Raw genomic sequence first — 13006 nt, forward strand, 5'->3', positions numbered from 1 at the left:
ATCGGTTAGATTTCGTTTTAACAGTGATTAAACGAGATTACAACACAAATGATCGGTTGAAATTCATTTTATCATTTATTAGACGAGAAAACGGCTTAAATAAATGGTTAAAGCACGTTAAAAACGGAAGAAAAGAAAACTGAAAGTAAACGAAATTAAAGTGAAAGTACACAAAACAAGAAATGAATTGAAAGTCTCGGATTTGAAAACTTACCCGTTGAAGAACGAAGAACGAACGAAGAACGGATGAAGAACGGTGAAGAACGACGAAGAACGATGAAGAATTTCCACAGAATCGCTTACGGAAGCGTTACGGAAGTACTTCGACTTGATTTTTCTTCACGAAAACGTGTTTTTTGCCCAAAATAGCCGAAATGCATAGCCAAAGGGGTCTTGAACATTTTGAAACAGCTCCCCCCTCCCCTATTTATAGAAAAAAAAGGAGGTGCTTGCCGCCCAAAGACTTAATGAAGAAGATTTCTAAGCGCACCCGAATTACTAAGTTCACCCCCCTTTTCGTATTTTACAGAAAAGTTACGGAAGCCTTACAGAACTGTTTTCAAATTTGATTTTCATCTTTTTTCTCTTCCCTTTCACCAATGTTAAGTGGAATATGCTTACCCAAGGTTTTCGGAAATTTTACGGAAGTATTACGGAAGCAGCGGAAGCCTCGAAAACCATTTTTCAAAAACGTGGAGGAGCTTGCCGCCCAGTTGCTTCCTCCTTAAGCAACCCAACTTCCAAAATGTTCTAGAAGGGCCTAGATTTGAATTGCTATTTACACCCCTATCTTGATAAGTTCACCCCCTTACCTTTTTTGGTGATTCTTTTTTCGTAAAGTTACGGAAACTTACGAATCTCGTAACGATACTTGTTTTCTTTCTGTAATGTTACGGAACCTTGCGGATTACATAATCATCCCCCTTTTGACTTACGGAATGTTACGGAACCTCACTTAATTATGCAACGATCCTTCCATTTGATTTCCGGTGTGTCACGGAAACTTACGGATTGTGCATCAATATATTTTTTTGGTTTTCCGGCATGTCCTGGAATTTCACAAATTGCCTAATGATGGGTGCCAAGCACCTCACAAGGACCAAAGAAAGGTCGAATGTCATCAAGCAAAGGTCCCCGGACGAAATTAGGGTATGACACTATTGAAAACATTATTGATGTCAAAGTAGATGGTAATTGTGGTTATCGTGCAATAGCTGCCCAATTGGGTATAGGTGAAGAATCGTGGTCATTAGTGAGGAACCATTTGCACAAAGAACTAACTAGTTGGTTTGAAGAGTATATCAACCTGGTTGGTGGCATAGAGAGATTTGAGGAATTAAAGCATTTTCTACTTGTTGACGACTTATCTAAGGTGCGAAATTTTATTATTATGTCATTTTTTGTTAAAATAACATTTTAAGTAACCAGTATTTGCTGTCTGTTACATGTAGGTTACCATGGACAAGTGGATGAATATTACGGATATGGGATACATCATTGCTTCACGATACAACGTGATCGTTGTTTCTCTTTCACAACAACAAAGCATGACATTTTTTCCTCTTATAAGTCAGGTGCCACTAGATTTTTTCTGTGCATCGTGTAATATGAATTGGTCATGTGTATGGAAATCATTTTGTACAGGTAATTGCATAATTATGAATTTAGTAAATCTGCTAAAAATTTAGTGATTTGTATGTAACGTTCAATTTGTTTGTCGTTATGTAACAGATTTTATTACGAGACCACTATCCTTTACCACCAGTGGCGTTGCTATAGAGTACACATTGTCATTCTCAGGCAAAGCAGTGGCCCACTCCGTACATAGCTAGAATGCAGCGTTACACAACTTTGTCTAGGCTGAATACCAAATTTGTTGATTTAGGTGAACCATGAACATAAAATTTTATTAGCGTTGATGTTTGTGTAAATTATTATTTTTTTGACATTCGGAATTTTGCTTCAATAAGTATTTTTAAAAGGCACGAAACAATTAAAAGCTTTAAAAATAATAATCATACGGCTTCATTCGCTAATGGACACGAATTCAAACATTACATTAACTTCAACATAGTGGAAAGAAATAAAATTTGCATGAAAAACTACAATTAAGTAATACTAATTTTTCATTGAATCATAGTGCGACCGAGACACATCATCTTCCATTTCCATTACCTATTTACTAAAAATAGCTAAAATTTCTATTGGCCCAAATTGTTTTCAGTAGTTAGACTATACTAAGACCTTTAGCACATCATCGTTAGTTTTTAGCTCAATAATTTGAAATTTGATAACTTTATCTAAATACTCATAGTGGTTTGGTTGACGAAAAAACAATTGCCTTATTGTTTATGATTCATGAATACGATAAGGGGGAATCCCATGAGGTGCAACTTGTTTGATCAAATCCTTCAGTTCATCGATAGTACATCCGGAAGGAATGTCAAACGTTTTGGGATTTTTTCCTATGAACGAGTAACTGAAAAACTCATGTTGGCGTGGCATGTTCCACCTCCTGTTGTAATATAGCAGGGCATCATGAGTAGGGGTCATAGTGGCTACAAGTAAGTTTAATATATCATCTGGTGTTTTAACAATGATGCATAATAACTCAATCGAACCAACACACAAAAATTGATGATTACACATTAACATTGTGTTAACATCATCATCATTTTTCAATTGCATACATTGAAAGCGAAATTGGTTACCTGTATCTGTGAATGACTGCCGATAGTAAATTTCATCCAAATATTGTTTGTTGGTTAGCTGAAGGGTATTGTGTATTCTGGTTTTTAGCGTTTGAAAATCACAAGCGTTAGGTACTCGAATGGGTACTGGAGTGGAACTTTGAAAATAAACACCACTATCGTTGTGAATAATTGATCCATTTGGAAAAATAAAACCCAATGTGGAGTTCACAATCGTCTGACTGCTTGTTTCTCCCAAAAATGTCATACTTTGTTCTAAATATTGTGTTGGGAGATAATGTGTGATTTTTTAGAGTGTTAGCGTGTGTCATATATATAGATGGTATTCACTAACACTGCTTCAATTTTTTTTAAGAAAATAGAGACGCATGCAGATGGTTTCTGTTTATGTTGTCAACTACAACAATATGGTGTCAAGTTTTATCTTGCATCATAAGGTGTTGTCAAGTCTGACAATGTCATCTCACGCTTTATCTTAATACGCATGCATTTCACAATGTGTTGTCAATTTTGACAACGATGTATCATACATGCGTAATTTATTTTAGTTGCACCAATTAATTTATTTCTTAATGCAACAATTAAGTAATAATTAAGGATAAATGAATCACAACAATTTATATCACATAATGATTAAAATTAAATAAACAAGTGTCATTGTCCATAAATAAATAAAATATCCAAAATAAATAAATGTACGAAAATTATACACCGAAAATTATCCAAAATAAACAAGCTTCAATGATCGTCTGTCCGTCGCCTTCGCCTCGATCTGTGACCTACAGTTGGCTGGCCAATGTAGCGTCTTGCGATGCCCTCCCATACTTGAAATGTTGACACCTGGCACTTTTCCCGATTTTTTGGTCTTTTTGCCCCTCCATTTTTTCCTCTGTTGGTTCTCCCACGTGTCTTGCTGTCCAACCTTCTTTGGCCATGTCGTTGTGTACCTGCAACACGCTTCCTCCCATGTCCCATCGAGAAAACCCTGTTCCACTTTTGTATCATCGTTTATCTCTTCCTTCTTTAGTTTCCTTCGTTCTTTAGTTTCCCTCTGGTCATCCTTTTTTTGCCCCTTTGTTGTTGTACATGTTTGGTTACAGAGTCAAGGTTTTACTTTTGTTTGTTGTCATGCATATTTTCTTGGTAACTTATAGTTCTTTGTTTTGTGTTTTTGCTTCCTTACTGATTTTTCCACTTTGTTTTTGCTTCCTTACTGATTTTTCCGCTTGCAAGGTGATGTGCCATCATTTTCTTCTATTTTCTAAACCCTTTTTGCACCATTTTAATTACTGATTGGTCTTAATTGTCAATTAATCAGACAGTTTTATTATTTGGGCTCATTTAGCTAATTTGATGTTTTTAATCTAATTTCAGGAATTAATGAAACATTGGGCTTAATCCGGATTTTGGTTATGGACTTGAAGAGGGCAAATAAAGCAGCGCTTACCTTAGTTAATTTCTAATTAGGAAATTTCACAATTTTATTTTATGTTGTTCAGTGTTTATTTCGTTTTGGGCCAGAGTATTGTAATAGGGCCCAGTGACTTTGAGTGACTCTTTTTAAAGTGCAGCCTTGGGATTCGTGGAAGGCATTCTGTTATGCTATTCATTATTCAGAGCTTTTGTTTTAGGGTTTTCGTTTTTCTGCTTAATGCTACTGTTCACGTAATGCAATTTTACGTTTTCTGTTTCTAATTACAATTTCGTTCTTGCTTCTTCTTCTACTCTCATTTGCGTTTCTGTTTCATCTACGTTTCTGTTCATTAACGTTTTTGTTCATTTACGTTTCTGCTTCATGTTTCATTTGCGTTTTCTGTTTGAATCCATGGAAGGCTAGATTTTCTGGTGTTGTTTCCTTTTGAGGACGAAGCCCAACTTTCTTTGAGGTTTCGCTTGTAATGTGGTTCCCTGGCAGTTTTCCCTTCACCAGTTATCCCAAATTCGTGAATATTAATCAGTGCATGCTTCGTGTTCGATTAATTGCCTCTGAGCCTAACTTGCGTTCATGCTTAATGGATGAAGGGCTAACTGGTGTATGTGGTGCCTAATCACGTATTGACAACCCTAAGTTGATTTTCGCTTAGTAAATTGAAATAGGGTTGGATTAAGTGGTTGACTGTTAGGGACGAATTCTCCATAACCCAGGATAAGAGAATGGCTTCTGAATCAAAGGAAACAACCCGTTTTTAATATTAGTAATTTCGTATTCCAGTTTACTTGTTCTGCTCTTTAATCACAAAACAAACAAACCCCCCCCCCAATCGTTACTGTTACTGCAAGTATATTATGAACATTTGGTTTATCACTGCTCGTTGGGAAACGACCTAGGATCACTTCCTAGTTACTGCATTTTCATGTTTATTTGATTTGGGTACGGCCTCGATCAAATTTGGCGCCGTTGCCGGGGAGCAGTGTCCAAAGGTTCATAATAGTTAGCTAGTGTGTGTGTTTAATCCTTTCGTGTTTTATGATTAATTGTTAGTATTGTGTTAGTATATGTGTTAGTGTTGTTTAGTGTCCTGGTATTTTGTTTAATGTGTGTTCTATTTCAGTTTTCCCATTAAGCGTTTCCCCTGTTTCAGTCTTGGGTGTTTTGCTGTGAAGATTGTGCTTGCGGCAAAACAGAGTAGTAGTAGAAATCAATTAGAGACGGATTTTAGCGACCACCCATGCTGAATTATTTGAGATTTTTTGTTTTAGTAGCTAGGGTTGTTATTTTTGGCAGAATTTTTTTGTGGTAACTTCTTTTAATCCATATTTTGTGGGAAAAATAGCTAGAGCCTTTAGTTTGGTCAGATTTGAAAGTTCCAAAAAACTAGCAAATTTTGTGTTTGTCAAAACTTCAAACGGCCATAACTTTTGCTCCGGTTATCAGAATCGCAATTATTATATATTCATTTGGGGTAGAAAAAAAATTCCTACGCCATGGCAGCCTGCCATAGGCCGGCTGAGGTCTCCATCGTCCAAAAAAAGCGATTCTGTCAAAAGTTTTTTATTTTTCAAGTTTTATTCACTTATTTTTCTTAACTTACCATTTTTAGCTTTCATAGTTAGACTTTGAATTTTTGTCTGAAATTTTTTGTGCTATCTTCTCATCATTTTATAAGGTTGCTCACAAAGTCTCAAGTCATTTGGATATCATTTGAGGGTAGCTGTAGTTCAAACCTACACCTTTATTTCCATGATAAGGCAACTAGTTGTGTGCATGCTGAATGTAGTGTATGACTAGAGGTAATCCATCTGACTTACAACCCTTTGATCTTGAGATAGATAGGACATTTCATAGATTAGTTAGGCATCATTTTATACCTTTTGATCATTCTGAGCATTCCATTACTGGTGAATCTGTGCATTCTGTTATTGGTGATTTTGAACATCCTGATCTTGAGCATTATAATTTTGAGCATTCTGATTCTGAGCATTCTGATTTTGCACATTCTGAGAACATGGCACAACCTCCACCCCGTGAGAGGACTCTAAGGGAAATGGCTGCACCTGATTTCACCTACGAAAGCTTGTGCATCCAATACCCTGATGAGGATGTCCCATATGTTCTTAAAACTGGACTGATTCATTTGCTTCCAAAGTTTCATGGCCTTGCAGGTGAAGACCCGCACAAACATTTGAAAGAATTTCACATTGTCTGCTCCACCATGAAACCCCCAGATGTCCAAGAGGATCACATATTTCTGAAGGCTTTTCCTCATTCATTAGAGGGAGTGGCAAAGGACTGGCTGTATTACCTTGCTCCAAGGTCCATCACGAGCTGGGATGACCTTAAGAGAGTATTCTTAGAGAAATTTTTCCCTGCCTCTCACTCTTCATGCATTGAGTCTGAATTTTTCCCTGGTGGTGTTTTACCTCTTGAGATTGATTTTATAGAGTCAGATAGGACTAACTATGTTTCAGGAAGTACACATACCTCTGGCTTTCTTTATGAGGTAAAGGCTGAGAAACCATTTCCTTCTACCACTGTCCAGCCGACCACACCAGAATTGAAGCCACTGCCATCAAATTTAAAATACGCTTACTTGGATGATAGCAAGAGCTTTCCAGTGATTATATCAGCCTCCCTTGCTGATGAGCAAGAGGAGAAGTTGTTGTCAGTTCTCAAGAAGCATAAGAAGGCTATAGGCTGGACCCTGGGGGACATTCCTGGTATTAGCCCATCCACATGTATGCATAGAATAAATTTAGAGGATGGAGCTAAACCAATAAGACAACCACAAAGAAGACTCAACCCGGTGATTCTTGATGTAGTGAAGAAGGAGATAACCAAGTTTTTGCAAGCTGGAATCATTTATCCTATCTCCGATAGCCAATGGGTGAGTCCCGTCCAGGTAGTCCCGAAGAAGACCGGCCTCACAGTGATAAAAAACGAGAAGGAGGAGCTAATTCCTACTCGGGTGCAGAACAATTGGAGAGTTTGCATTGATTATAGGAGGCTGAACCAGGTTACCAAAAAGGACCATTTTCCCCTGCCATTCATTGACCAGATGCTTGAACGCCTGGCAGGTAAATCCCACTACTGTTTCCTTGATGGTTTTTCTGGTTATATGCAAATTACTATTGCTCCTGAGGATCAGGAAAAGACCACATTCACCTGCCCCTTCGGCACTTTTGCCTATAGGAGGATGCCTTTTGGCCTGTGCAATGCCCCTGGTACTTTCCAGCGGTGCATGATTAGTATTTTCAGTGATTTTTTAGAAAATTGCATAGAGGTGTTCATGGATGATTTCACTGTATATGGATCCTCTTTTGATGGTTGTTTGAATAGTTTGGAAAAAGTTTTGAATAGATGCATTGAAACTAACCTTGTTCTAAATTTTGAAAAATGTCATTTTATGGTTGAGCAAGGTATAGTTTTAGGCCACATTATTTCCAATAAGGGTATTGAAGTAGATCCTGCAAAAATTTCTGTTATTTCACAATTGCCTTACCCCTCTTGTGTGCGAGAGGTGCGATCTTTTCTTGGTCATGCAGGATTCTACAGGCGCTTTATAAGGGATTTTAGCAAAGTAGCCCTTCCATTGTCCAACTTGTTGCAAAAGGAGGTGGAGTTTGACTTTAATGACAGATGCAAAGAGGCTTTTGATTGCCTCAAAAGAGCGCTGACTACCAACCCCATCATCCAGGCACCCGACTAGACAGCCCCTTTTGAGCTTATGTGTGATGCATCAAATTATGCATTGGGGGCTGTCCTTGCTCAGAAAATTGATAAATTGCCCAGAATGATATATTATGCTTCTAGGACTTTAGATGCTGCCCAAGCGACTTATACTACTACTGAGAAAGAGCTTCTAGCCATAGTTTTTGCTCTTGAAATATTTCGATCTTATTTGCTTGGTACCCGCATTATTGTTTACACTGACCATGCAGCTCTAAAGTACTTGTTGAAGAAGGCTGATTCTAAGCCTAGGTTGATCCGATGGATGCTCTGGCTCCAAGAGTTTGACTTGGAGATCCGTGATAGGAGCGGAGCACAAAATCTAGTTGCTGATCATTTGAGTTGGATCGAACGTGTATCTGATGCAGATTCACCTATTCGGGATGATTTCCCGGATGATCATTTGTATATACTGTATAGTATTTCTGACTCTCTTTCTACTCCCTGGTTTGCTAATATTGTCAATTATTTAGTTGCTTCTGTTTTTCCTCCCTTAGCATCTAAAGCCCAAAAAGATAAAATTAAAAGTGATGCTAAGCATTTTATTTGGGATGACCCCTACTTGTGGAAATTGTGCAGTGATCAGGTCATTAGACGGTGCATTCCAGATCATGAGACTGACTCAGTCCTGCAGTTCTGTCATTCTTCCGCACCGGGAGGTCATCTGGGTGTTCAAAGGACAGCTCGCAAAGTGCTTGATTGTGGTTTTTATTGGCCCACCATCTTTAAAGATGCGTGGAAGATCTGCAACACTTGTGAGCAGTGTCAGAGAATAGGAAATACACTTACATGGCGACAACAAATGCCTCAGCAACCTATGTTATTCTGTGAGGTGTTTGATGTCTGGGGTATAGATTTCATGGGTCCTTTTCCTGTCTCTTTTGGTTATGTTTACATTCTCCTTGCAGTTGACTATATTTCAAAATGGGTGGAAGCCAAGCCCACTAGAACTAATGATGCTAAAGTTGTCGCAGACTTTGTCAGGTCTAATCTGTTTTGCAGGTTTGGAGTACCTAAAGCAATTGTTAGTGATCAAGGAACCCATTTTTGCAACAGGACAATGCATGCCCTGCTTAAAAAGTATGGGGTGGTACACAGGATATCCACACCATACCACCCCCAGACCAATGGACAGGCAGAAATTTCTAACAGGGAAATCAAGAGAATTCTAGAGAAGATTGTGCAGCCAAGCAGGAAAGATTGGAGTACCAGGCTTGATGATGCTCTCTGGGCACATCGGACTGCCTACAAAGCACCCATAGGAATGTCTCCTTATCGGGTTGTCTTTGGAAAGGCATGTCATCTTCCAGTGGAAATTGAGCACAAAGCATACTGGGCAGTGAAGACTTGCAACTTCTCTATGGATCAAGCTGGCGAGGAAAGGAAGTTGCAACTGAGTGAGTTAGATGAAATCCGCCTAGAAGCCTACAAGAATGCCAAGTTCTAAAAAGAAAAGACCAAGAAGTTCCATGATAGTATGATAGTTAAAAAAGACTTCGTGGTTGGGAAAAAAGTGTTATTGTATAATTCTAGGCTTGGACTCATGAGTGGTAAGTTGAGGTCTAAGTGGATTGGTCGTTTTGTTGTTACTAATGTTTTTCCTTATGGTATAGTTGAGATCAAAAGCGACTCCACAAACAAGAGCTTCAAGGTCAACGGACATCGACTTAAGCCATTCCTCACGAACCCTTCTTTAGTGGACGTAGTGGTGGAAGAGACTTCCTTACTCCACCCTACTCTTCCTCCACCATGACTTAGGGAGTTTTTCTTTTCCTATCTCCTTCTTTGCTTTTATTACACTTGTCCGATTCTCTTTGATGATTTAATTGTTTTTAATCTTTTAATTGTGCTACATTGAGGACAATGTGTTGTTTAAGTATGGGGGGAGAGTGTTCTTTGGTTTTGCTAGTTTTGTTGGTTTTGTTAATTTGTTAGTTGTGTTAATTTGTTAATGTTGTTAGTTTTGTCGGATTTTCAGTTTAATATTTTGGGTCAATTTTGTGTGCACGTACGAATTTGCATGTTTTTCTTTGAATTATAGGATATGTTCAAGAAATGGGTAATTGTTTTGAAAATAAAAGTTCTTGACATTTTGTGACTTGAAATCCTTGATTCTTCTCTACATGTCATGATAGTTTTGAAAGCTCAATTCGAAAGTGATGAGTTTACCTTTGTGAGAATTTGAGCCATCCATCATCATAATCATTTGGTGTGTTTTGCCCCATTGATTGCTTGCACAATAGCCTTGGCTTGATTCTTGTTGATGCGTCCTAATTCACATGCATATTTGGAAATGATTGAGGCAATTTTGTTCTTATAAGCTTCTAGCCAAATGGACTTACCTTAAATTAATTCCTTTGATAGCCCTTTTGAACCTTGTTTCCCTTTCCTTGTTTTGAAGCTCACTACAAGCCTTAAGTGAAAAACCATGATATCACCATATCCTTAAGGAATTTTGGAGCTTTGGAATTGTTTTGGGAATAAGTGTGGGGGGTTTTTGTTTCATTGGACAACTTGTTTTCTTGGCTATGCTTCATGATGTATTTTGGGCCATACTTGATGTACATTGTATATTGGTTAAATGTTTGACATGCTGAATGAAATGTTGTTTCTCAAAGGCTATAGAGTCAAAAAAAAAAAATTCGAAAAAAAGAAAAAGAAAAGCAATAAAGTTGAGTGAATAAGATCTTAAATGGCACAAGAATGATGAAACTCTTGGTTCTACTCTTCATGTTTAAATTTTATCTTTACTTCTTTTTATTTTCTTATTTTTTTCTTAATATGCACTTATTCCCCTTTGCTCCTCTATTCCTTTGGGATTTAGCCACTTATTCCATATTTCTCCATACCTTGTCCTTGGCCCCATTACAACCTCAAAAGACCTTTTGATCCTCATGTGCTTGTGTTTGTGGGTTGATTGTCAATTTTAGAATGTTGCCAAGTTTATGTGGTGTTTGCTTTAATGGGTGCTTTGAGGGTAAATAGTAGCCTAGACACTTGAGAGATAGAGTGTATATCTTATGAGGCTTTATCACTTTTCATTCTTGAGTTGATTAACTATTTTTCCATGATTGGGTTGCTTGGATGATTTTCATGAATGTCTTGACTTTTTGGATCTCCTTATGTTAGATGTTACTCATTCCTTTCATTCCTTGATGTTCATTGAGAAATATGTGAATGTTTTTGTCTGTCTCTCTTTGATATCCTTGGATTTTGTTCTTTGTTTCATTTTGCCCAGGAGTGCAAAAGGCTAAGTATGGGGGGTTTTGATGTGCCATCATTTTCTTCTATTTTCTAAACCCTTTTTGCACCATTTTAATTACTGATTGGTCTTAATTGTCAATTAATCAGGCAGTTTTATTATTTGGGCTCATTAAGCTAATTTGATGTTTTTAATCTAATTTCAGGAATTAATGAAACATTGGGCTTAATCCGGATTTTGGTTATGGACTTGAAGAGGGCAAATAAAGCAGCGCTTACCTTAGTTAATTTCTAATTAGGAAATTTTGCAATTTTATTTTATGTTGTTCAGTGTTTATTTCATTTTGGGCCAGAGTATTGTAATAGGGCCCAGTGACTTTGAGTGACTCTTTTTAAAGAGCAGCCTTGGGATTCGTGGAAGGCATTCTGTTATGCTATTAATTATTCAGAGCTTTTGTTTTAGGGTTTTCATTTTTCTGCTTAATGCTACTATTCACGTAATGCAATTTTACGTTTTCTGTTTCTAATTACAATTTCGTTCTTGCTTCTTCTTCTACTCTCATTTACGTTTCTGTTTCATCTACGTTTCTGTTCATTTACGTTTTTGTTCATTTACGTTTCTGCTTCATGTTTCATTTGCGTTTTCTGTTTGAATCCATGGAAGGCTAGATTTTCTGGTGTTGTTTCCTTTTGAGGACGAAGCCCAACTCTCTTTGAGGTTTCGCTTGTAATGTGGGTCCCTGGCAGTTTTCCCTTCACCAGTTATCCCAAATTCGTGAATATTAATCAGTGCATGCTTCGTGTTCGATTAATTGCCTCTGAGCCTAAATTGCGTTCATGCTTAATGGACAAAGGGCTAACTGGTGTATGTGGTGCCTAATCACGTATTGACAACCCTAAGTTGATTTTCGCTTAGTAAATTGAAATAGGGTTGGATTAAGTGGTTGACTGTTAGGGACGAATTCTCCATAACCCAGGATAAGAGAATGGCTTTTGAATCAAAGGAAACAACCCATTTTTAATATTAGTAATTTCGTATTCCAGTTTACTTGTTCTGCTCTTTAATCACAAAACAAACAAACCCCCCCCCCCCAATCGTTACTGTTACTGCAGTATATTATGAACATTTGGTTTATCACTGCTCGTTGGGAAACGACCTAGGATCACTTCCTAGTTACTGCATTTTCATGTTTATTTGATTCGGGTACGGCCTCAATCACAAGGCCATCCAGGAAGAAGCATCCAGCAGACAAGTTTTTTTATTTTGTCTGTTGACTTTGTTTGTTTCCAGTAGTAACACTTTCCACTAACATTGACTCATATTTATGCATGTTTGCTTTCTTGCTGATTTTCTCACTTGCAAGTACATCCAGGAAGAAGCATCCAGCAGACAAATTTTTATTCTGTCTGTTGTCATGCATGTTTGCTTCGTAACTGATAGCCTCACTTTGTTTGTTTCTAGTAGTGACGTTTTTCCGTTGACATTGACTCATTTTTATGCATGTTTGTTTTCTTACTGATTTTGTCACTTGCAACTACATCTAGGAAGAAGCATCCAGCAGGCAAGTTTTTATTTTGTCTGTTGTCATGCATGTTTGCATCCTAACTGATAGCCTCACTTTGTTTGTTTCTGGTAGTGACGCTTTTCCACTTACATTGACTCATATTTATGCATGTTTGCTTTCTTACTGATTTGTCACTTGCAACTACATCCAGGAAGAAGCATCCAGTAGGCAAGTTTTTTTATTTTGTCTATTGTCATGCATGTTTGCTTCGTAACTGATAGCCTCACTTTGTTTGTTTCTGGTGGTGACGACAAGGTCATCCACGAAGAAGCATACAGCAAGTAAGTTATACCCATACCTGAAATGTAGACTCATATTTATTCATGTTTGGTTCCTTACTCATTTTTTCATTTACAAGGTCA

Source organism: Glycine max, chromosome 3 (genome assembly GCF_000004515.6).
Source record: "Glycine max cultivar Williams 82 chromosome 3, Glycine_max_v4.0, whole genome shotgun sequence".
Lineage (NCBI taxonomy): Eukaryota > Viridiplantae > Streptophyta > Magnoliopsida > Fabales > Fabaceae > Glycine > Glycine max.